Source organism: Aotus nancymaae, unplaced genomic scaffold (assembly GCF_030222135.1).
Source record: "Aotus nancymaae isolate 86718 unplaced genomic scaffold, 86718_ANA_hifiasm-v0.15.2.pri h1tg000012l, whole genome shotgun sequence".
Taxonomy (NCBI): domain Eukaryota; kingdom Metazoa; phylum Chordata; class Mammalia; order Primates; family Aotidae; genus Aotus; species Aotus nancymaae.
In genome coordinates, this window is record NW_026988423.1 from 7,234,941 (window position 1) to 7,261,461 (window position 26,521).

A 26,521-nucleotide genomic window follows, 5' to 3' on the forward strand; every position below is an offset into this window, starting at 1 on the left:
TGTTGGTCAGGCTGGTCTGAAACTCCTGACCTCAAGTGATCTGCATGCCGCAGCCTCCCAAAGTGCTGGGATTACAGGTGTGAGCCACTGCACCGCACCTGGCCAATGCCTAACATTTTTTTTTAGACTTAGTGTTGTGCAATGGCACAATCTTAGCTCGCTGCAACCTCTACCTCCTGGATTCCAGCCATTCTGCTGCCTCCGCCTCCTGAGTAGCTGGAATTACAGGCACCTACCACCATGCCTGGCTAATTTTTGTATTTTTTTAGTAGAGATAGGGTTTCACCATGTTGACCAGGCTGGTCTTGAATTCCTCACCTCAGGTGATTCACCCACCTCGGCCTTGCAAAGTGCTTGGATTGCAGGCATGAGCCACCACAGCCAGTTGGCCGGCATTTTTTTTTTAATTTTATTTTAGAAATGGGTCTGTGTTGCCAGGCTGGTCTTGAACTCCTGACCTCAAGCAACCCTCTAGCCTTAGCCTCCTGAGGGAGGAGCCTTAGCCTCCTGAGGGTGGTACATGCTTCCTGAGGCATGTACCACCATGCCCAGCTTGAATTTGTCTTTTAAAAAAAGAGTGCATTGAACATTGGTGTAAAGAGGATCACATACATTGCACCTCCCAATGTGGAATTCAGGATCCATGAGAAGTGCCTGGATATTCACAAGGCACTTCCGGAATGAAAAGCTGAAAGGCTGTGTCCTGCAGTGGGTATTTCCACTATCCCTGGGCTCCTGAGGATCAGGGCCACCTCCCACCACATGGGTTGGTCTGTAGACTAAGAAAGTGATTCCTGAGATCCAGTCATTCTAATTGTTTTTTTGGAGATTTAAATTTTATTTAATGATGCAGACTTAAAGAAGGTAGAGGGAAGAAAGATGAAAGAGAGAAAGAGGCCAGGTGTGGTGGCTCACGCCTGTAATCCAAGCACTTTGGAGGCCACGGTGGGTGGATCACCTGAGGTCGGGAGTTCAAGACCAGCCTGACCAACATGATGAAACCCCATCTTTATAAAAGAAAGAAAGAAAGAAAAAAGACTCCATCTAAAAAGAAAGAGAAAGGGCCAGGTGCCTGCCTGACACCTGTAATGTCAACACTTTGGGAGGCTGAGGTGGGTGAATCACGAGGTCAGGAGTTTGAGAACAGCCTGGTCAACATGGTAAAACCCCATCTCTACTAAAAATACAAAAGTTAGACAGGTGTAGTGGCAGGCACCTGTAATCCCAGCTACTCGAGAGGCTGAGGCAGGAGAACCTGGGAGGTGAAGGTTGAAGTGAGCCAGGATTGTGCCACTGCACTCCAGCCTGGGTGACAGAGCAAGACTTCATCTTGGGGAAAAATAAAAGGAAGAGATTAAAGGAAGGAGAGAGGGCTGGGGGAAGGAGGAACACAGTCATAAGGACAACAACTTGTGATCTAACTACTCTTCAGCTTCATTCATCTTTTGGTAATTATTATTTTTTTCCATTTTTGAGATGGAGTCACTGTTGCCCTGGCTGGAGTGTAGTGGCACAATCTCGGCACACTGCAACCTCTACCTCTCAGGTTCAAGCCATTCTCCTGCCTTTCAAGTAGCTGGGATTACAGGTGTGCACCACCACACCCAGCTAATTTTCATATTTTTAGTAGAGACGGGGTCTCACTATGTTGCCCAGGCTGGTGATGAACTCCTGGAACCAAAGTGCTGGGATTTGCAGGAAGTAGCCACTGTGCCTGGCCAAAATAATTCTTTTTTAAAAATTTTTGTTAGTTTTTAAAACTATTATCATTTTAAGAGACAAAGTTTCATGCTGTCACCCAGGTTGGAGCACAGTACTGCAATCATAGCTCACTGAAACCTCAATCTCCTGGGCTCAAGTGATCCTTCTGCCTCAGCCTCTCAAGTAGATGGGTCTACAGGTGTGCACCACCACACCCATCTAATTTTTTTTTTTTTTTTTTTTTTAGATAGAGTCTTGCTCTGATGTCCAGGCTGGAGTGCAGTGGCTTGATTTGGGCTCATTGCAAGCTCCGCCTCCCGGGTTCAAGCAATTCTTCTGCCTCAGCCTCCCAAATAGCTGGGATTACAGAAGCCTGCCACCATGCCCAGCCAATTATTATATTTTAGTAAAGATGGGTTTTCACCATGTTGGCCAGGCTGGTCTTAAACTGCTGACCTCAGGTAATCTGCCCGGCTTGGTCTCCCAATGTGCTGGATTATAGGTGTGAGCCACTGTGCCTGGTAAAAATTTTAAATTATTTTTCTAGAGACTCGGTCTCCCTATGTTACCCAGTCTGGTCTTGTACTCCTGGTCTCAAATAGTCCTCCTGCCTTGGCCTCCCAAAGCTCTGGATCACAGGCAGGAGCCACTGCACATAGCCTAATTTTTTTTTTTTTTTTTTTTTTTGAGACAGAATCTTGCTCTGTTGCCCAGGCTGGAATGTAGTGGCATGATCTTGGCTCACTGCAACCTCTGCCTCCTGGGTTCAAGGGATTCTCCTGCCTCAGCCTCTGGAGTAGCTGGGATTACAGGCACCTGCCACCACTCCCAGCTAATTTTTGTATTTTTAGTAAAGACGGGTTTTCACCATGTTGGCCAGGCTGGTCTTGAACTGACCCAGTGATCTGCCCACCTCAGCCTCCCAAAGTGCTGGGATTACAGGCGTGAGCCACCATGACTGGTGCCTAGTTCCTATTCACTGATCATGGATGGGAGCTATGGAACCTCTCCCCAGAATACATGTGGCCCCATCAGAACATTGGGGTTCAGGCTCCTAAGAGATGGTTCCTCTGTTTGTGCTCCACACCCAAATAATCCATCTCAGTCCACTGTCAGACAACTTCCAGGAATGACAGTGGCTGTAGTCAGCTGGAAAAACACAGAAGTAGGAGTCAGCAGACCCTGGGACTCTTTTGACTCAGCTACTAACAACTTAGTGTGGCCTTGGGAAATAAAGCTGGAGTGACCACGCCTGTAATCCCGACACTTTGGGAGGTCGAGTTGGGAGGATTGCTTGAGCCTGGGAGTTGGAGAGCAACCTCGGCAACATAGCAAGACCCGATCTCTATAAAAACATTCAAAAAATTATCCAGGTGTGGCGGTGTCCCCCTGCAGTCTCAGCTACTTGGGAGGCTAATGTGGGAGGATCACTTGAGTCCCGGAGGTCAAGACTGCAGTGAGCCAAGATCATGCCACTGCACTAAAGCTTGGGCTTGAAAGTGAGACATTGTCTCATAAAAAAAAAAAAAAAAAAAAAGAAAGAAAGAAAGAAAAAAGCTGGAGCTTTTGATTTCTCATTTGTAAAAGGTGGATGATATTATCTCCTTCATGGATTTACTGTGAGGATGGAAGTACAATTATTTTTTTTCCTCTCCTTTTAGAAATACAATTAGATTGGCATAGTGGACAGGCAAGGTGGCTCATGCTTGTAATCCCAGCACTTTGGGAGGCTGAGGCAGGTGGATCACCTGAGGTAAGGAGTTCAAGACCAGCCTGGCCAACATGGTGAAACCCTGACTCCACTAAAACTACAAAAACTAGCCCAGCACGGTGGCACATGCCTACAATCCCAACTACTTGGGAAGCTGAGGTGGGAGAATTGGTTGAACCCGGGAGGTGGAGGTTGTAGTGAGCCGAGATCATCCCACGGCACTCCATCCTGGGTGACAGAGCGAGACTCCATCTCAAAAAAAAAAAAAAAAAAAGCCAGGTGTGGTGGCTCAAGCCTGTAATCCCAGCACTTTGGGAGGCCAAGGTGAGTGGGTCACCTGAAGTCAGGAGTTCAAGACCAGCCTGACCAACATACAGAAACCCCATCTCTACTAAAAATACAAAATTAGCCAAGCATGGTGGTGCATGCCTGTAATCCCAGCTACTTGGGAGGCTGAGGCAGGAGAATCGCTTGAACCTGGCGAGCGGAGGTTGCAGTGAGCCTAGATTGCACTCCAGCATGGACAAGAAGGAAACTCCATCTCAAAAATAATAATAATTAGATAGGCATAGTGCACAAGATAATGTCAGGTGACACCTGCACCACCACTTAGCACCACTTTGAGTCCGGACAGATGATGTAGGTCTCTGTGCCTCAGTTTTTCCACCTGTCAGATAGGAACCATATGAGGATGTACTCCTAAGATGATGCTCAAGGCTAAATAATGTAACCTACAAGCGTGCCTAGACCAGCATTTCCTGCATTTTAAATACTCTTCCCTTTTGGCTGTTGTTGTTACAGTTATTATTTTACTAACTGGAGTGATTTCTAGCCTGGAAAAAAAGGATCAGAAGTTTCTGAACAAGACCAGTATTTCTTACCAACTGATTCATAATCCTGCTTTTTCTTTTTCTTCTTTCTTTTTTTTTTTTTTTGAAACAGAGTCTCACTCCCCCTCCCAGGCTCAAGCGATTCTCCTGCTCAGTCTCATGAGTAGCTGGGATTACAGGCACCCACAACTAGGCCCGGCTAATTTTTGTATTTTTAGTAGAGACGGGGTTTCACCATGTTGGCCAGGCTGTTCTCAAACTCCTGACCTCAGGTGATCCACCCACCTCAGCCTCCCAAAGTGCAGGGATTACAGGCATGCACCACCGCCCCCAGCCCATAACCCCAGTTTGTTTTTACCAACTTTTATTATGGAACTTGGCATGATGCCCAGATTCCCATAATGCAAATTGTCCTCCCCAGTTATAACTGCCAGTTTGTTTTCATCTAAGAAAAACAAAACAAAAATTGAAATGCTGGCCACTTCTGTGGACATAAAGACAAGTATGGCCGGGTGCAGTGGATCATGCCTGTAATTCCAGCACCTGGAGAGGCTGAGGCAGGCAGATCACTTGAAGCCAGGCGTTCGAGACCAGCCTGACCAACATGGTGAATCCCCCTCTGTACTAAAAATACAAAAATGAGCCAGGCATGGTGGCATGCACCTGTAGTCCCAGCTACTCAGGAGGCTGAGGCAGGAGAATCGCTTAACCCAGGAGGCAGAGGTTGAGTGGGCAGAGACCATGCCATTGCACTGCAGCTTGGGCAACAAGATAAGAACTCCATCTCAAAAAACAAAAAAAAGTAATGTGACTGCTATTTTCAGGTTATAATCACAGAGTTCATGTGGAAAATCTAAGCAATATGAAAAAATAGAGTTAAAATTTTCAAAAATTACCCCAAATTGGATCAGGAAACCTTTTTTATTCTCTTGAGCAGACTAGGTCTTGCTATTGCCCAAGCTGGTGTGCAGTGGCACAATCACAGATGACGGCAGCCTCAACCTCCTGGGCTCGCTCTGTGCTCCTGCCTCCCAAGGAGCTGGGACTACAGGTGCACACCCCTACATCCAGCTATTTTTTTTAAAAATTGTTTTTGTAGAGGTGAAGTCTCACTATGTTGCCCAGGCTGGTCTCGAACTCCTGGCCTCAAGTGATCCTCCCACCTCAGCCTTCCAAAGTGCTGGGATTATAGGCATGACCTTATTTGGAGACAGGGTCATTACAGAGGTCAAGTTAAAATGGGTCATGAAGGTGGGGCCCTGATCCCATATAACTGGTATTCTTACTAAAATGGAAATTTGCTGGTAAAAGAAAAAGAATAAAATATTTTTTTCTTGAGACGGTCTTTTTCTGTTACCCAGGCTGGAGTGTAGTGGTGTGATCACAGCTCAATGCAGCCTCAATCTCCTGGGTTCAAGTGATCCTCCCACCTCAGCCTCCTGAGTAGCTGGGACTACAGGTGTGTTCCACCATCCCCAGCTAATTTTCTGTATTTTATGTAGAGACGGTATCTTACTATGTTCCCCAGGCTGGTCTTGAACTTCTGGGCTCAAGCAATCCTGCCTCAGCTTCCCAAAGTGCTGGGATTATAGGCGTGAGCCACTGTGCCTGGCCAAAGGGAAATTTGTACACAGAGACAGACATGCATAGAAGGACAGTGGCCACTATAAGTCAAGGGATGCCTGAGCCAGGAGAGAGGCTGGGACAGATTCTTCCCCAGAGCCTCCAGAGGGAGCCCGGCCTGCAGACACCTGACTTTACACTTCCAGCCTCCCAAGTGGGAGTCAACATTTTTTTATTTTATTTATTTATTTACTTATTTATTGAGACAGGGTCTCACTCTGTTGCCCAAGCTGGAGTGCAGTGGCATGATCTCAACTCACTGTAGCCTCATCCTCCCTGGCTCAAGCAGTCCTCCCACCTCAGCCTCCTGAGTAGCTTGGGAATACAGGCACATGCAACTATGCCTGGCTAATTTTTTTTTTTTTTTTTCTGAGATGGATTCTTGCTCTGTCCCCCAGTCTGGAGTAAAGTGGTGCAATCTCAGCTCACTGCAACCTCTACCTTCTGGGTTCAATCAGTTCTCCTGACTCAGTCTTTTGAGTAGATAGGATTACAGGTATGTGCCACCACACCCAGCTAATTTTTGTGTATTTAGTAGAGATGGAGTTTCACCATGTTGGCCAGGCTGGTCTCGAACTCCTGACTTCCTGATCTGCCTACCTCAGCCTCCCAAAGTGCTAGGATTAAATGTGTGAGCCACCACTCCCGGCCTTGTATTTTTTTAGTAGAGATGCCGTTTTATCCTTTTGGCCTGGCTAGTCTCAAACTCCTGACCTCAAGTGATCTTCTCATTCATGCTCTCAAAGTACAGGGATTACAGACATGAGCCATGGCATCTGGCCTGAGACAACAAATTTATCTTGTTCTAAGCCACTTAGTTTGTGGCACTTTGTTACAGCATCCCCAGCAAAGTTATACCCAAGGAATAATCCATTTCATTGTTAAAGGACACAGAAGCTCATGCCCTTGGTCATTCATGAATGTGTAATTAGGTTTCGGCCAGGAGCAGAGGCTCATGCCTGTAATCCCAGCACTTTGGAAGGCTGAGGTGGGAGGACCACTTGAAGCCCAGAGTTTGAGGCCAGCCTGGCCAACATGGTGAGACCCCATCTCCACACACACACAAATATTAGTTGGGCATGGTAGCATGCACCTGTAATCCCAGGTACTCAGGAGGCTGAGGTGGGAGGACTGCTTGAGCCTGGGAGTAAGAGTCTGCAGTGAGCTAAGATTGTACCACTGCACTGTAGCCTGGACAACACAGCAGGTCCCTATCTATCTCTAAAAAAAACAAGGGCAGGGGTTTTATTTTGTGTTTTTGTTGTTGTTACTGTTGTTTTTTGAGATGGAGTCTCACGCTCTGCCCAGGCTGGAGTGCAGTGGTTCAATCTTGGCTCACTGCAACCTGCAACTCCCGTGTTCAAGTGATTATCCCACCTCAGCCTCCCAAGTAGCTGGGATTACAGGTGTGCACCACCATACCCAACTATTGTTGTATTTTTAGTAGAGATGGGGTTTCACCATGTTGGTCAGGCTGGTCTCAAACTCCTGACCTCAGGTAATCCACCCACCTCGGCCTCCCAGAGTGCTGGGATTACAGGTGTGGGTCACTGCACCAGGTAGATTTCATGTTTTGGCTAGGTTGGGTCTGGTTGATGTATGGTTAATAAACCAGGTCTAAATATTTCTAGGTTACCGGTGGGTCGGGCACGCACTGACAGCAATGTTGTGGATGGTGATATTGGCTCAAACATGAAAAAAAAACAAGATCTGGTCTCCTTTATTCACCCAGAAGGTGTCAATGAGCTGACCTAGGAGATAACAGGACAGGTACATGAGGCCCCGTGTACATCTTGGGAAAGGGGATGCCAACTGCTGGGACCCCAGCCCCCCCCGCCACCACCCAGCCCACCTGGCCAGTGGCTCTTCCATGTTCCTTAAAGCTTTTGAGAGGTTCACTATTCCAAGGAGGATGAATCAAGGAAAGTACAGGGCTGGGGCACAATTCTGTTAAACTTGACAAGGAACATGTTTTGGTTCAAGAAGACCTATGGCCAGTCATGGTGGCTCATGCCTGTAATCCCAGCATTTTAGGAGGCCAAGGTGGGAGGATCACTGGAGGTCAGGGGTTTGAGGCCATCATGGCCAACATAGTGAAACCCCATCTCTACTAAAAATACAAAGATTAGCCAGGTGTGGTGGCACATGCCTGTAGTCCCAGCTACTCAGAGGCTGAGGCCGGAGAGTCCTGGGAGGTGGAGGTTGCAGTGAGCCGAGACCACATCATTGTACTCCAGCCTGGGTGACAGAGTGAGACTCCGTCTAAAAAATAAAAAGTAAAAATAAAATGAGAAAACCCAATCCTTATGCCAGGCATAGGGGTGCATGCCTGTAATCCCAACACTGGGAGGCTGAGGTAGGCAGATCACTTGAGGTCAGGAGTTCAATATCAGCCTGGCTAACATGGTGAAACCTTGTCTCTACTGAAAATACAAAAATGCACTGAGCATGGTTGCATGTGCCTATAATCCCAGCTACTTGGGAGTCAGAGGCAGGAGAATCGCTTGAACCCAGAAGGTGGAGGTTGCAGTGAGCTTAGATCATGCCACTGCACTTCGGCCTGAGGAATAGAGCCAGACTCCATCTCAAAAGAAAAAAAGAAAAGAAAACTCGACCCCTACTAGTCTTCTCTATAAGCAGGCTCAGAGGGATGGCCTTGGAGTTTTTGGTCAGCCAGGGGCTTGAACACAATGGAATGTCTTCTAATACAGGTGGCTATAAGGAATAAAACAGTTTGGGTTTGGCAGCTCTCATCTGTAATCCCACTTTGGAGGCTGAGGCTGGAGGATCACTTGAGCCCAGCTGTTTGAGACCAGCCCCGGCAACAGGGTGAAAGCCCATCTCTACAAAAAATAAGTTAGTCTTGCATGGTGGTGCGCCTGTGGTCCCAGCTACTGAGAGGCTGAAGCAGGAGGACTGCATGAGTCTGAGAGGTGGAGGCTGCAGTGAGCCTGGATGATAGAGTGAGACCCTGTCTTCAAAAAAAAAAAAAAAAAATTCCATTATAAGGATGAAACAGGCTGAGTATAGTGGCTCACAGCTGTAATATCTGGACTTTGGGAGGCTAAGGCAGGAGGACTGCTTGAAGCCAGGAGTTTGAAACCAGCGTGCATAACATAGGGGGACCCAGTCTCTACTAAAAACACAAAAAAACTAGCCAGGCATGGTGGCACATGATTGTAGCCAGCTACTAGGGAGGCTGAGGGGGGAGGATTGTTTAAATCCAGGGAAGGTGGAGGCTGCAGTAAGCCATGATGTCACCTCTGCACTACAGCCTGGGTGCAGTAGTAGTCAGAACTCAGCACGGCCTGCACCTCCACAGAGTGAGACCCTGTCTCAAAAAAAAAAAAAAAAAAGTCTTGGGGCGCATGCCTGTAATCCCAAGCACTTTGGGAGGCTGAGGTGGGTGGATCACAAGGTCAGGAGATCGAGCCCATCCTTGCCAACATGGTGAAACTCCATCTCTACTAAATATACAACAAAATTAGGTCAGCGTGGTGGTGCACACCTGTAGTCCCAGCTACTCGGGAGGCTGAGGCAGGAGAATTGCTTGAACACAGGAGGCAGAGATTGCAGTGAGCCAAGATCGTGCCACTACACTATAGCCTGGGATTACAGGTGCATGCCACCAGGCCTGGCTAATTTTTGTATTTTAGTAGAGGAGATGATGTTTCACCATGTTAGCCAGGCTGGTCTCCAACTCCTGACCTCAGGTGGTCCGCCCACCACGGCCTCCCAAAGTGCTGGGATTGTAGGTGTGAGCCACCATGCCCAGCCCGATTTTTTATATTTAAAAATATAAAACCAATTAACATTCTTGTGCAGCTCATGGGCTGTATAACAACAGGTGGTGGGATCTCTATGTCTCCCGTCTAGATACTATATGCCATGGTTTCCAGAGCCCTGGCTAGATGTTTGTTTGAGACAGAGTCTCTCTCTGTTGGCCAGGCTGGTGGAGTGGTGTGATCTCAGCTCGCTGTAACCTCCACCTCCCAGGTTCAAGCAGTTCTCTTGCCTCAGCCTCCCTAGTAGCTGGGATTACAGGCACTACCACACCCAGCTAATTTTTTGTAGTTTTAGTAGAGATGAGGTTTCACTATGTTGGCCAGGTGCTCTCAAGCTCCCGGCCTCAAGTGATCCACCTATCTCAGCTTCCCAAAGTGCTGGGATCACAGGCATGAGCCCTGGCTAGGTACATTTAAGGTATAATGGCATATGGAGGCTGAGGTGGGAGGATCACTTGAGGCCAGGCGATCAAGGCTAGCCTGGGCAACATACCAACCAGAGAGATCCTATCTGTACAAAAAAATTTTTTTTTTAATTAACTGGGCATGTTGGTAGTGCACACCTATAATACTAACTACTTAGGAGACTGAGGCAGGAGGATTGCTTGAGCCCAGGAGTTGAAGGTTACAGTGAGCTGTGATCATGCCACTGAATTCCAGCTCTGAGACAGAGCAAGACTCTCTTTCTAAAAATTGTAAAAAATGTTTTGTTTTCTTGAGACAGAGTCTTGCTACACCACCCAGGCTGGAGTGCAGTGGTACAATCTCAGTACACTGCAACCTCTGCCTCCTGGGTTCAAACAGTTCTCCAGCCTCAGCATCCTGAGGAGCTGGGATTACAGGTGTATGCCACTGGGTCTGGCTCATTTTTGTATTTTTAGTAGACACCGGCTTTCACCATGTTGGCCAGGCTAGTCTCCAACTCCTGTCCTCAAATGATCCACCCATCTCAGCCTCCCAAAGGGCTGAGATTACAGGTGTGAGCCACTGTTCCTGGCCTTGTGAAAAATTTTAGTGGCGCTTTGATTATTATTGAATACTTGAAAAAGAATCAAATGCATACGATTGTTTTTGCCAGGACTAGGGGCCAGGACCTTTTCTAATGCCTTCACCTTGTATTGCAGGGCCTTGCAAACAATAGGTGCTTAGCAAGTACAATAGAAGGCACTCAGACAGTGCTTGATGTGTAGTGCATACATGTGATCATTAGGAAGAAAGAGATGAGAGAGGAAGAACATGAGAAAATTCAGGGCAATTGATCAGGTTGACACCATCGTTGCTAAAAATCAGAGACCAGGCTGTGTGGGGTGGCTCATGCCTGTAATTTCAGCACTTTAGGAGGCTGAGACAGGTGGATAACTTGAGGTCAGGAGTTCAAGATGAGCCTGGCCAACATGGCAAAACCTCATCTCTACTGAAAATACAAAAATTAGCCAGGAGTGGTGTGGCAGGTGCCTGTAATCCCAGCTACTAAGGAGGCTGAGGCAGGAGAATCGCTTGAACCCAGTAGGTGTAAGTTTCAGTTAGACGAGATTACACCATTGCACTCCAGCCTGAGGGACAGAGCAAGACTCCACCTCAGGAAAAAAAAAAAAAAAAAAATCAGAGAAGACCAAGATATCCGCAAATAAGGCACCGTGTCACTTTCCCTGTGCACTTTTCCTGCCTCTTGGTAGACAGCTCCTAACATCACCATGAGATCCTGGTGAAGGAGGGGTGGATACTGGGGTTGCTACAGTTTAATGAACCATTTTTCCCCCAGAGAGAGATGCTCATCTTCTGTCAGATTCCTTTGAGTGTTTTTCCAACCCCTGCTGTGGGCGGTTTACCCTCAGGGCACTTCTCCATCCAGCCACCAGGTGGCGCCATTGCTGCATAAATGAGACACACTGACCCAAGATTGGAAAATAGTGATCTATTTTATTTGAGCTGGGTGGGGTGGGTCAAATCTGTAATCCCAGCACTTAGGGAGGCTGAGGTGGGTAGATCACTGGAAACCAGGAGTTCAAGACCAGCCTGGCAACATGGTGAAACCCTGTCTGTACTAAAAATACAAAAATTGGCCAGGCATAGTGACACTTGCCTGTAATCCCATCTACTTGGGAGGCTGAGACAGGAGAATTGGTTGGGAAGTAGAGGTTGCAGTGAGCCAAGATCGTGACACTGTACTCCAGCCTGGGTAACAGAGCGAGACTCCATGTCAAAAAAAAAAAAATGGTATTCCTAAGGACTGAGAGGGGAAACTGAGGCATGCAGACTGGAGTTGGAGTGGGGCTCGGTGAGAGAATGGGTTCAAGTTGGAGTGGGGCTCGGTGAGAGAATGGGTTCAAGTAACCTGTGAAGGACTCTCAGAAAGTCACAGCAACTTAAAAATCATTTATTCTACCTCCCACTTCCACATTTTCCAGATATAGAAACCAAAGCTGAGAGGGGGTAGATAACTATCCCAAAAGCACCACGTTGGTGGGGAGCAGGTTGCCAGAGAAAACACAGGACATCCAGTGAAGTGAGAGTTTCGGACTGTCAGTGTATGTCCCAAATAATGCACGAGACTTAGACTAAAACCTTCTTCACTCTTTGTCTTTAAATGTAAAACCTTCACTCTGTCTTTAAATGTAACTGGGCGTCTGTATGATCATTTGCTAAGTCTGACAACCCTCATTAGGGTAAAATGAAGATTAGGAAAATAATTAAATGTAATAAGCAAACATGCAAAATGAGGACAACTCTGTTCCCATTTTGCAAACAAGGGAATTGCACGTTAGGGAGGCGACTTGCCCCAAGGCCACCCTCACAATTGTCAGTCAGGATTTGGACCCCATCCTGATTCCAGAGGTCTCAACTTCACTATTGTGGCCAGGAACACCCCCCAGTCCTACTTGTGTGTGTGCATGTTCTGTCTTGAATATAACCCTCTCCCCATCGTGTAAGTGGGCCATTCCCCTCCCTGACATTGAAGGACCCCCATCTTCAGCAGATGCCTCCTGACCCAGCAGACCCCCATGAGCCCAGATCCCTGGGACCTGGTGGCTGCCCTTATCACATTCCCCAGCTCCCCATCTTAGGACCCAAGTCTGACCCCCTTCAGGATCTGTAGCTGTGTTACAGGAAAGGGGATCCGATCCAGACCCCAAGGAAGGGTTCTTGGATCTCCACCAAAAATGTAAAAGAAAGGAAAAAAGTTGTAGCTCAGGCATTACCCACCTCCAGGTAGCCTTCCTGATGGCACCATACCCAGGTGGGCTCAGGGGCAGCCTCTGTTCTCTGGGCATCAGAAGCTGCCTCCCCAGGGCAATGGTCCTGGGTCAGGTCCTGCAGGAGTCCAGGCACAGGATGACTGTGGATGGATCAGGTCTGAGGGTCAGAGATCTGGAGAGGCAGACAGCTTTGGGACGCACTTGGTGAGAACAGTGGGATTTGCTGCAGGATGGCTTTCAGGGTGCAGGGGAGAATTCTGGGCTGGCCCTGTCTTCATCTCTCTTCCCTCCAATCCCAGGAGAGCAAATGAAGCAGAAGGACTTGTGGGACTGTCTCACCAGCTCCATCCTCAGGAACTCGAGGACCATCAAGTTCCATGGCTGGGAGGGAGCCTTTCTGGACAGAGACCTGGGCATCTGGGGCCAGGAGCTGGGTGCCTTGTGGACCTCTGGCCTCCTCTTCTCCGTGTCACTGGTGTCCTTCTCAGCATCTACATTTCTGGTGATGTCACTCTAGTCTCTATGCTGAGCAGGACTGGGGAAGGAGTGTGGGGGTCAGGAGGTGAGGTAGGTGGAGCCTCCCAGATCTTACCTTCCTGTCCATCAAAACCCACACATTCTGGATCCTGTTCTCTCGGGGTTCCTGCTGCCTTCTGTGTGAATGAATTAGTCACTCATTCTGGTGAAGGTGGCAGTGGCTGATGAGGTCTGCTGTTCTGAGAGTTCCAGGCTTCTATTGATGTGGGGAGGAGGGTTCAGGTGCAGGCAGGCTGCAGAGGTAAAATCCAGGGTCTGAGTGGCTTCCCTGCTGCTGGCCAGCAGATGTCCACAGCCACCCTGTCACTGACATGATCCTTGACCTGCCATTCTGTAATTTATTTCTGATGGCTGTCAGAACAGTCTTTCCAAAGCACAGCTTTCAGAAGAATTTAAACCTGTTGATGCATAGGCCAGGCGCAGTGACTCACGCCTGCCATCCCAGCTCTTTGGGAGGCTGAGGTGGCTTGAACCCAGGTGGCAGAGATTGCAGTGAGCCGAGATTGTGCCACTTCACTCTAGCCTGAGCGACAGAGCAAGACTTTGTCTTAAATAGAAAACAAAACAAAAGGACCACAAATGGGACCAACACCTAGAGCCCTCCCGTGCTGCTCTCCCCAGGGGTCCCCAGGCTGAGCCCTCATGTCTATCACCTTCACAGAGAGGTTTTCCTGACCACCTTCACCACCACCACAGCACCCCTGCTCATGCTAGTGCACTCTACACCTGCACCTGATTTCTCTTTACTTTTTTATTTTTGAAGACAGAGTCTTGCTGTGTTCCCCAGGCTGGAGTACAGTGGCGCAATGTTGGCTCACTGCAACCTCCACCTCCTGAGTTCAAGCAATCCTCCCACCTCAGCCTCTTAAGTAGCTAGGATTACAGGCATGTGCCACCTTGCCTGGCTTTTTTTTTTTTTTTTGGTACTTTTAGTAGAGATGGCATTTCACCATGTTGGCCAGGCTGGTCTTGAACTTCTAACCTCAAGGGATCCATCCACCTGAGCCTCCCAAAGTGCTGGGATTACAGGTATGAGCTGCCGCACCTGGCTGCACCTGCTTCAGTATTTATTCTTCATAGCGCTCTCCACCTGATGTGCCGCCTGTGTTAATGGTTTGTTTGTGGATTACCTTTCTCTCTCCCCCTCATTAGAATGATGGATCCATTAAGAGAGCAGCAACTTTGTTTTGCTCATCGCTGTTTCCCCAGAGCCTGGAACCCCACCGGATATATGATAACCAGGCAGTAGTTAATAGTGGAATGAATGAATGTAAGAAGGAATAAATGGCCAGGTGCTGTGGCTCATGCCTGTAATCCCAGCACTGGGAGGCCAAGGTGGGTGGATTGCTTGAGGTCAGGAGTTTGAGACCTGCCTGGACAATGTGGTGAAACTGCATCTCTACTAAAAATACATAAGTTAGCTAGGAATGGTGGTGCACACCTGTAATCCCAGCTACTCAGGAGGCTGAGGCAGGAGAATTGCCTGCACCCAGGAGGTGGAGGTTGCAGTGAGTCGAGATCGCACCACTGCACTCCAGCCTGGCACAAAGAGAGAGACTGTCTCAGAAATAAAAATAATTTAAAAAAAGAATGAATGAAAGACAAGAAGGCCTAGATAGAAAGAATAAGTTACAGTAATCAATAGTGCACAAGGGAAATTACAGTGAATGAGAATTTATTTGAATATTTCAAGATACCTAGAAGAGAAGGATTTTCATGTTCCCAAAACAAAAGATAAATATTTGAGGTGATGACTGTCTCAGTTACCCTGATTTTATCATTACATATTGTCTACAGCTGGGGTCCCCAACCCTCCTGGCCATGGATCAGTACCAGTCTGTAGCCTGTTTTTTTTTTTTTTTTTTTTGAGGCAGAGTCTCACTCTGTGCAGTGGCACGATCTCGGGTCAATGTTACCTCCACCTCCAAGGTTCAAGCAATTCTCCTGCCTCAGCCTCCTGAGTAGCTGGGATGACAGGCATGTACCACCACACCTGGCTAATTTTTGTATTTTTAATAGAGACAGGGTTTCACTATGTTGGTCAGGCTGGTCCTGAAATCCTTACTTCAGGTGATTCACCCTCCTCATTCTCCCAAAGTGTTCGGATTACAAGTGTGAGCCATCATGCCTGGACTTTTTTTTTTTTTTTTTTTTTGGACACGTAGTTTGCTCTTGTTGCCCAGGCTGGAATGCAATGGTGTGATCTTGGCTCACTGCACCTCCGTCTCCCAGATTCAAGTGACTTTCCTGACTCAGACTCCCAAGTAGCTGGGATTACAGGTATAAGCCACCACGCAGGCTAATTGTTGTATTTCTAGTAGAGACACAGTGTCTCTGTGTTGGTCAGGTTGGTCTCGAACTCCCGAACTCGGGTGATCCACCCACCTCAGTCTCCCAAAGTGCTGGGATTACAGGAGTGAGCCACCAAGCCCAGCTCACCTGTTAGGAACTGGACAGGCAGCACAGCAGGTGAGCAGAAGATGGGCGAGGGAGGCTTCATCTGTGTTCACAGACACTCCTTACTGCTGGTATCACCGCCTGAGCTCCACCTCCTGTCAGATCGGTGGCGGTGTTAGAGTCTCATAGGAGCGCAAACCCTACTGTAAACAGCACATGCGAGGGAGCTGGGCTGCGTGCTTCTTATGAGAATCCAATGCCTGTTGATCTGTCACTGTCTCCCCTCACCCTCAGAAGGGACCATCTAGTTTCAGGAAAACAAGCTCAGGGCTCCCACTGATTCTACGTTATGGTGAGTTGTGTAAGTATTTCATTACATATTACAATGTAATAATAATAGAAGTAAGCCAGGCAGAGTGGCTCATGCCTGTTATCTCAGCACTTATGGGAGGCTGAGGCAGGTGGATCATCTGAGGTTGAGAGTTCAAGACCAGCCTGGCCAACATGGTGAAACACTGTCTCTACTAAAGGTACAAAAACTAGCCAGACAGGGTGGCAGGAACCTGTAATCCCAGCTACTTGGGAGGCTGAGGCAGGAGAATTGCTTGAACCCAGGAGCAGAGGTTGCAGTGAGCCATGATCGTAGCATTTTGGGAGGCTGAAGTGGGCAGATCACCTGAAGTCAGCAGTTTGAGACCAGCCTGGCCCAGTGGTGAAACCCCGTTTCTAATAAAAATACAAAAATTAGCTGGGTGTGGTGGTAGGTGCCTATAATCCGAGCTACTCGGGAGGCTGAGACAAAAGAATTGCTTGAACCCAGGAGGTGGAAGTTGCAGTGAGCTGAGATCATGTCCCTGCACTCCAGCCTGAGTGATAGAGCAAGATTTTGTCTTTTTTTTTTTTTTTTTTTTTAAAAGGCAAGCCAGTTACAATGACTTATACCTGTAATCCCAGAACTTTGGGAGGCCAAGGTGGAAAGATCATTTGAAACTAGGAGTTCCAGGTAAACCTGGGCAACATAGCGAGACCCCATCTCTACAGAAATTTTTAAAATAATTAGCCAGGCACAGTGGCATGTGCCTGTAGTCTCAGCTACTCAGGAGGCTGAGGCAAGAGGATTGCTGGAGCCCAGGAGGTCAAGGCTACAGTGAGCCATGCTAGTGCCACTGCACTCCAGCCTGGGCAACAGAGTGCCACCCTGTCTCTCAAAAAAAGAATTCAGAGTAGAGAAAGGGAGGAATTGTAAGTTCAAGCATGCCACGTCCCAAATTTCCTGCAGAAGTGTTGATGCATGCCCCAAGAAATCTGCATTCATTTCCCAGCGCTGCCTCAACAAAGTACACTAAACTTTGAGGCTTCAACCACAGAGATTTATTCTCACAGTTCTGGAGACCAGGAGTCTGAAATGAGGGGTTTTTGTTTGTTCTTCCAGTGAAGGCTGTGAGGGAGGGTCTGTCCCAGGTCTCGCTCCTGGATTCTCGGAGCCTCCAGAGCTCCTTGGCTTGCAGGTGGTCTTCTGTCTGTCTTGACATTGTCTTCTCTTTGTAGGTGTCTTTGTCCACACGTCCCCTTTTTATAAGGACACCAGGCGCACGGGATTAGGATTCGCCCTCATTACCTCAGCTTAGCTTGATCACATGTGAAGAGTCTATTCTCAAATAAGGTCCCATTCACAGACCCTGTGGTGTAGGGCTTCAGCATCTTTCAGGGAGACACAGGACAATGCATAACACTATAGATTTGCAAATATTTGTAGTTTGAGTTTCTGGGTTTTATTTTTTTCTTCTTCGCATCAGATGGGTGATGTGATGATATTGTAACAAGTTTTGAGGAAGGCACATATACAATAGCATGAAAACCCAATGGTCATGCTTAGGTTTTGGTTTTTTAATTTTAATTTTTCTTGAGGCAGGGTCTTGCTCCATTATTCAGGCTGGAAGGCGGTGGTGCAAACATGGCTCACTGCAGCCTCGACCTTCTGGGCTCCAGCAATCTTCCCACCTCAGCCTCCCAAAGTGCTAGGATTAAGCCACCACTCCAGCTATTCCCTATTTTTGTTTGTACCTAGCTCTTTTTACTCAAAAATACACCTTTGTGGCTGAGCATGCTGGCTCTTGCCTGTAATCCTCAGCACTTTGGGAGGCCGAGGCAGATGGATCACTTGAGGCCAGGAGTTCAAGACCAGCCTGGCCAACATGGTGTAACGCCTTCTCTAATAAAAATACAAAAATGAGCTGAGTGTGGTGGTGTGTGCCTGTGATCCCAGTGACTCTGGAAGCTAAGGCAGGAGAACCACTTGAACCCTGGAGGCAGAGGTTGCAGTGACCAAGTTCATACTACTGCACTCCAGACTGGGTGGCAGAGCGAGACTCTGAATCCAAAAAAAAAAAAAAGAAAGAAAGAAAGAAAGAAAGAACACACACACACACACACACACACACACACACACACACCCCTTGGCAATCTTTTTATGTATCAGCATTCACTGGTACAATTTAAATTCTATGGTAGATTTCATTGAGATTAATACAATCTAAATACTATTTTATTAAGTTCTACAAGTAAAACAATTAGGCAATGCATTTAAATGATTCAAAGTTCAAAAGCTATGAAAGAGTATAGAACTGAGTCTCCCATATGGTAGCCAGTGGCATATGTGTTTGTTGAAATCTAAGTGAGGCCGGGTATGGTGGCTCATGCCTGTAATCCCAGCACTCTGGGAGGCTGAGTCAGGTGGCTCACCTGAGGTCAAGAGTTTGAGAGCAGTCTGACCAACATGGTGAAACCCCATCTCTACTAAAAACACAAAAAGTAGCCAGATGTGGTGAGCCCCTGTAATCCTATCTACTTGGAAAGCTGAGGCAGGAGAACTGCTTGAACCTGGGGGACAGAGGTTACAGTGAGCCAAGATCACGCAGCTTCACTCCCACCTGGGCAAAGGTGCAAGACTCCATCTCAAAAAAGAAAAAAAAGTCTAAATGAATCGACGTTAAAGAAAATGAAAGCTTTGGTTCTTTGGCTGCGTGGGCCACATTTCAGGTGCTCCACAGCTGCAGGTGGCCCTGAAACATGATCCTCATTGCAAAAAGCTCTATTGGTTGTGCTGGTGCAGCTTTAAAGCCTCTCTCCCACCCCTCCTGGAAGCCAACCACTGTTAGGGTTGTTTTGGTGATTGCTTTCCGAGATGATCTATGTGCACAATCAGCACGTGGAATTAATATATCCACTTAAAAAAGATCAGCGTCTCCCGTGTAGTGCAAATGACCCTGTAATAGTCCATGGAATGGAAAGTATTGAGCTGTTTCATAATGACGTGCTCTTGAGGTTTTCCCAGGTTTCCTCTCTCACAATTATTCTGTGGTGAACACCATTCTCTCTGCAGAGTAAATACTTAACAGTGGAATTCCCTGGCCACAAGGTTTATATGTTTTTCTTTTCTCTTTTCTTCCTTATTTTCTTTCCTTTCTCTCCCTCCCTCTATTCACTCTTTTCCTCTTCCTGCCTCTTTCCCTCCCTTTCCCTCATGACTTTTCCCCCTCTCTTGCCCCCCTTTTCTCTCTCCCCCACTTTTCTCTTTCTTTTACAAGGTCTCCTATGCAATGGCATGATCCTAAATCACTGCAGCCTTGAACCCCTGGGCCCAAGCAATCCTCTTGCCACAGCCTCCCAAGTAGCTGGGACTAAGGCCTGTGCCACCGTGCCCTTCTATTTGTTTCTTTTCTTTTTTGTGGAGATGGGTCTTACTATGTTGTCCAGGCTCATTTTCATCTTAGTAGGTGCTGTTCAAGGGTTCTTACCCAAGGGTACCTGGATGGAACTTAGTGAGTCACTTGAAGCCCTTGTCATTGTGTTGAAGTTTTGTGTCTGTCTCCTCCATCCTGGGGAGAAGATTTAAAACTTCAATCCTCTTTTCAAGAAGATTGATGACTTCAAAAAGTATACAAATGTTGGGAGACTGAGACAGGTGAATTGCTTGAATCTAGAAGGTGGAGGTTGCAGTGAGTCAAGATCACACCACTGCACTCCAACCAGGTACAAATAGCAGCTTTAGACTTGATCCCACCAGGCAAGACAACTGGGCATGTTCAGCAGTGGATCACTCGATTCTGCCTCAGTTTCCAGTGTCTTCTCAGAGGCCTGGAGTGGAGCATCTGAAGCCAGGCTGGATGTCTTGCTGCATACTCTGTCCACTTCCACCTGTGCCATCAGCCTGGGTGGGGAAAAGACCCATGTCAGGGAGAGCTGCCTTCCTCCTAAAGCCCCACCTGTCTGATGGCTGAGACTTCTGCCTCATTTCCAGAACTCGCAGGGGCCCTTGAATGTCTTGTTATTTGCTAAATGTGCAAGCACAGATTTCCTGTACCTCCCCTCAGAACTTTCTGCTGCTCCCTATAGAGCTGTCCAAAGCCTGGAAATGTTTATTTGCCTTTGGAGAAATTCTAGTTCCATCCACCCAGACTCATCACAATTACAGTAAGAGCCTGCACTCTGTAACTTTCTGGAGCCTGTTCCAGCAGACAGGAGGTCCCTTCTTCAAGTCCTCTTTGTAACTGCATACAAGGTGAGGAAACTGGGGCAGATGAGCTCATGAATACAAAGTGCCAGAGCTTGGGTTCCACCTCGAATCCCGGGGCCCAGGGGTTTGAGGCTTGGGTTCAACCTTAAAGTTTGTGGGATTTAAGGTTGGTGTGGGAAGTGTCCTGTTTGGCACCCCCTACCCCAGTGTGTGGGGGTTGGGTCCTGGGTTGCCTGGAGAGCCCCAGTTTACACCTGCTGACCTGATGCTTTTGTGACTAGTGTTCTCTTTAACTGCAAAGTACTGTGGTTTAGGAGAGAAATTCTGTTCTCGCCCTGTTCACATGCACCCTGAGTAAGCTCTGACACCACCGCACAGCCTCTGATACACACTGGAGAACGCCAGTGCTAGGATGTGCCTGTCAGCAGCTACATCCACATGTAGACATAGCTGTACATGTACATTCGCATACATACATCCATATATATACATGTCTTTACACACATCTGCACATGCATGTCTATACACATACATCTACATATAGACACATTCATGTACACACATATCGCTGTACACACATCCATATCCACACATTCATACACACATATCTGTATTTCCATTTATCTGTATAATACACATCTACACATCCATGTACAGACACATCTGTACACAGAAGCACACACATTCATACACATGCATCTGCACACATGTCAGTGGGGATCAGGGAAGCACAGCATTAAGTAGTGATGGTCTGGTAATAGCGAGTATTGTTTTGACATCTTTTGGGTGAACTGACCAGCTAGTGGCTATCAGAGGGGTGTGTGGGTTGCGTCTGCAGGTTGAAGGGGCCATCAAAGATGGTATTTGTAGTTGCTCATGGTTTTTCTAGAGGATCTTCAGTGTGGGGCCTTGGAGTGTAGTGAGCTGTCCCCATGGCCCACATGCCAGTGTCTGCACCAGTGACCAACAAAGTTCTGGCTTCACTGGCCTTCTCAAGTTCTTTGGATTGTACTGTAAGAAACGCTAGTGTGCCATCATTCGACATGTCTGGCAGATCAGTTACCAACAGAGGAATGGGAGCCGGGAGAGCCAGGAGGATGTGGCAGTGAGACAGACGCGATGACCAGGGCTGGAGCTGGTGTGCAGTGGAGGTGACAAATGGGGTTGATTCTAGTCACATTCCATAGTGATGGTCCACTGAGTTCCTGATGGATCCAATGAGGGGATTGTCAAGAGAGAAGAGGAGTCCTTTGTATTTATGTCTGAGTTTGTAATACAGGTTTCTAATTTTGAGAAATCTGGGTTTAAAAAATGGAGGAAGGGCTGGGCACAATGGCTCACATCTGTAATCCCAGTACTTTGGGAGGCCAAGGCAAGCAGATCACTTGGGCTCAGGAGTTTGAGACTAGCCTGGCCAACATGGCAAAACCCTGTCTCTACTAAAAATAGAAAAATTAGCTGGGCACTGTGGTGTGTGCCTGTCATTCCAGCTCCTTGGGAGGCTGAGGCAGGAGAATCACTTGAACCTGGGAGGTGAAGGTTTTAGTGAACCAGGATCCTGCCACTGCACTCCAGCCTGGGTGACAGAGTGAGACTCCATCTCAAGAAAAAAACAAAAATGGGGGAAGGACCGGCATAGAAAGCCATTAGCTGGGCTGTCTCCTGCCCTCTCTCCAGTCCCAGCTTGCTGGTCATGGCTGGGCTTGCTGGCCAAGCCTGTCATTCCAGGTGACACCAAGGCCTTTTCAGGGCTAGAGTGAACTGCAGCCACCCATGGTCACCAAGGCCGAGTGGTTCCAGGCGCAGCTGGAGATGAAACTGGTGATGGGGGCAGCCCTGTTGTCTTTACAGGGAACCTCACATGGCAGGCAGGCAGCAAGCTGGCCTCTCCGCATCGCTGAGCCATCTGCTGAGTGACCAGTCCCACGTGACAGGTAGGAGATGAGACCCCTTGTACCCCGTCCTCTGTGGCCAGGCTAGGGTTTGGGCCAAATGCCTCCTGATGGTCCTCATCAACCCAGCCTCTCAATATCAACATCCCATCTAAGGACAGACACAGGCTCAGTGAGCCCCCAGAACATCCCCCAATCTCCAACTGCCCCCATAGACCTTAAAATAGCAGCTTTTGGGCTGTTTTTACTCTCACCCACGATAAGAAACACATGTAACATTTTGACCTAAAATACACTGGGCATTCAAAACAAACACAGGCTGAGCAGGTGCTGACCCTGTGCCAGAAATGGGGTGGTAACACCTGGGTGTGACATTTATGGGTTCTAAAAGATTCCAAGTTAAGGACAGGAGCTGAGGCTGGGGCACTAGGAGCGGTCGCTGTTGACCACCTCATGTGGGTGTTCGGGAGTCATAACAGCTGGCCCAGTTCCTCCTGTGCGTTCTGGATGACCTTCAGTGATGCAGAAGCAGAAGCCTCAGAAGGTGAAATTTACCCAACAACCCATGATGTGTGGTTAATTCTTTTGTCATCTGTCCTATTTGATTTTGTTTCTTTCTTTCTTTTTTTTTTTTTTTGAGACAGAGTCTCACACTGTTGCTGGGACTGGATTCAATGGTGCAATCTTGGCTCACTGAAGCCTCTGCCTCCTGGGTTCAAGTGGTTCTCCTGCCTCAGTCTCCCAAGTAGCTGGGATTACAGGTGCTTGCCACCACACGTGCTTAATTTTTTTTTTTTTTTTTTTTTTTTTTTTTTTTTGTATTTTTAGTAGAGACAGGGTTTCACTATGTTGGCCAGGCTGGTCTCAAACTCCTGACCTCAGGAAATCTGCCTGTGTTGGCCTCCCAAAATGCTGGAATTACAGGCATGAGTCACTGTGCCCGGCCTCATTCTACCTTATTTTTGGACCAAGCAGAGTGTCCCATGCCTATAATCCCAGCACTTTGGGAAGCCAAGGCAGGAGGATTAGTTGAGCCCCGGAGTTCAAGACCAGCCTGGGCAACATAGTGAGACCCGTTTCTACCACAAAAAAAAAAAAAAAAAAAAAAAAAAAAAATCCAAAAATTAGCCAATGTGGTGGCACATGTCTGTAGTACCAGCTACTTGGGAGGCTGAGGTGGGAGGATCGATTGAGCCTGGGAGGTCAGGTCTGCAGTGAGCCGTGATCAGGCCTGTCTGTAGGCTGTTGTGCAGGGCATAGGTATTGGCTCTTCAAGGAGCCTCTAACGCCAAGGCCCCTGGGTATTCTTGAGTCCCCTCTTTGCCTGGGGCTGGGGATGTTGGTCCCTGGGGGCTGACCCTTTCACCTGCCTGCTCTCTGTCCCTGCAGCACTGCTGGAAAGGAAGGAGGAGGATGGACAGGGGGTGGCCACCCTGGGTGCCGAGCTCTTTGTGCCAGGGCTGGAGGGGCTGTGTGCCCTTGGCCTGCTGCAGCAGTGGGGCTGGCTCTGGACCAACTCCCTGAGGATCCAGTATAGCCTCCTGGGTAAGGCACCACATGTCTGGCTGCTGGGCAGGTGGAGGTGGCAGGGTCTGCCCTGTCTACTGCAGCTGTGGCTCTGTGAGCTAAGATATGCTGTCACCACAGGATTTTCCATTAGTCATTCTGTGGGCTCTGATTAGGACTTAGTAGCTGTAAGGTCTGTTCTCACCGAGTTTAAAGAGAAGAAACTGAGGTCAGCACAAGAAGATCTGATGCGAAGGAATTTATTCAGGCTCCCGGACGAGGTTCTGCAGCCCGACAGGAGGGGCCGGAGAAGTCACACGGACTCCTCTCAGGCACGGGGTTTTATAGGGAGTGGAGGCGTTTGATTGGCTGTGCCCAAGGTGAGTGGGGCAAAATGGTGGGGAGTGGGGTCTGTATGGAACAAAATGGCAGGGAGTGGGGCCTAGATAGGACAAAATGGTAGGTAGGGAGTGGGGCCCAGATAGGACAAAATGGTGGGGAGTGGGGCCTGGATGGGACAAAATGCTATCAGGTAGGTCCTGGCGGGGCTTTTTTCCCAAGCTCCTGGCAAGGGAAGGAGGTGTGTCAGAGCTCCCTGTGAGGGAGGGGGGAGCGTCTGAGCTCCCAGAGAGGGAAGGGGGTGTGTCTGAGCTCTCCGTGAGGGAGGAGGGAGCATCCGAGCTCCCAGCGAGGTGGGGGAGTGTGCACGAGCTCCTGGTGAGGCAACCAGCCATACATTCTGACCTTTTGATGATAGATAGAGGGCGCCGCTCTTCCTGACTACTTCCTGCTGAATAGGGGCAGAGTAAGGGGTACTGGTCAGTTGGGTGCCTCGACTGAGAATTGGACGAAGGGATGAAGCAGCATTTGGTTAACAGCCACTCGTCCAATTTTTCACATACGAGCTTGTAGGAACCTGGGCCACTGACGTGATTTGTCGCTGGAGGGAGGCCAGAGAGGCGGCTGATGCTTCAATGGCCACACGGAGCTTGTCTTCCGGTTGGGCGGCTGAAGTGACGCTGTACCCTAGGGCACCGCTCCCAAGTCCAGCTGCTGCTAGAGAGGATGCTAGAGAGAGACCAACAACTATTGGGAGGAAGACAGACTTCTCATTTGTTTCGGGGAGCAGAGGGAAGCGTAAGGAGAGATAGGAGCTCAGCTTGATCGTATACCTCCAACCATGAGACTAGAGTAACGGGCACACAGGGGGAGGGGAGAGGGGCACTTATAACCTTGGTTAGGGTCCCATTACACGAAGCGTATTCTCTTGGAGGTGAAAAGGTGAGGTCTGGGCTAGAGAGAGGAAGGTTAGACAGGCCCTCCCGAGGTGTAACAAATATATCTATTATTTGTTCAGGACAGGAATGTGCTGGAAACAAAGTAGCCGAGTTGAGCAGAGAAGTGGAATGAAGGCTGACTGAAGGATTTTTGAAGAGAAAGTAAGACTCAGAGTGTAGAGGAATAGTAAAGAAGGACTGAGACCTGGGAAGGTATGCTAGGCCCTGAGTAGGAAGGTAATACAGAGTAGCTAGCCCCCGTGTTCACTAAGAAGGAAATGGACTTACCCGCTACCTGCAGCGTTACCCTGGGCTTGGCAAGGGTGATGGGGGTCCTCGAGTCCGGGCTGCATCAGCCATTCAGAAAGCCAAGAGATTCAGGTGAAGGGACTGCCTCCTGCAGACTGGCCTGCTCCCCACATAGAGGTGAGGGGAGTGGGCCTTTGGTCTGGGAGGGGCAATCAACCTTCCAGTGTCCAGTCTGCTTGTAGTTTGGGCAAGGTCCAGGAGGTGGTCGAGGACAGGGGCACTCCCAGGCCCAATGTCTTTCTTGACCACATCTATAACAGGACCCGGGTGGGGCCCTTAAAACATTTCGGAAGGGTTTCGATGGACCTCCCTCACCAGATGTTCAGTGGGCTGCCAGCCTTAGGGCTGCTACAAAAGCTCGGGCTGCTGTAAAAACCCGGTCCCACTCATTTGGGGTGAAGATGGTTAGATTGGAGAGGGAGAAGAGAACGTGCACTCGGACAATGCTCTTTACTCCGGCCACCTCACAGAGAGGGCAAAGGAGGGAGTTTTCATCATTAGGGGCACAGCACAAGTGGGTGTGTGGACTAATAGGAGAGGCCAGGTTGGAATTAGGAGGTGGAGGAGCTGAAGGGGGTTGAGGTCTATCATAAGGCGGAGGATTATTGGGTTGGGCCAGTGAAGAGGAGAGTTCCTCAGATGCATAGGGGTCAGAAAAGGAAGAGAAGGAGGGTGGAGGGGCCAAGGGCAAAGAGGTTGTTTCCTTGGCTGGGAGCACCCGGGCGGTGGTGCAAGAGGAACAGAGGGTGGGTCGGGAATGAAGATACCAGAAAGCCTGCATGGTTACAATGATTATTATCAGGAAGAAAACAAAAAGAGACAGGGCTAGGGCTATCTGCCACATGGGTAAATTAGAGAGTACAATAAACACAGCACCACATATGCAATGAAGATAAGGAGGAAAACAAAAAGGGTTAGGACTATCTATCTGCCACATGGCAAAATTAAAGGTTACAACAAAGACAGTACCACATACAAGACTGATGGACAAAGGGTGGGTGCCCCCCAGATGGGAGACCAGTCTGATGCCTTCCCGGCCACGTCCCCATGGAACTGCGGGTTGAGGCCCACACAAGTCCTGTAGCTGTTATGCTGTGGGACTACACATAAACTCACTCACTCACTCACTTGCATCAGAATTAGAAAGAGAGAGAGAGAAGGATAGAATTAAAAGTGTAAAGCAGCCACCATCTTAAGGGTGAGGCACAGCCACCATCTTAGATGGGAGAGAAAGAGAGAG

At 48.5% G+C, this 26,521-nt stretch overlaps 1 pseudogene; it reads right to left on the reverse strand.

The window, feature by feature from the left end:
• Positions 1 to 17,571: 17,571 nt before the first annotated feature.
• Positions 17,572 to 17,666, reverse strand: LOC135274702 (small nucleolar RNA U13; annotated as a pseudogene).
• Positions 17,667 to 26,521: the final 8,855 nt, after the last annotated feature.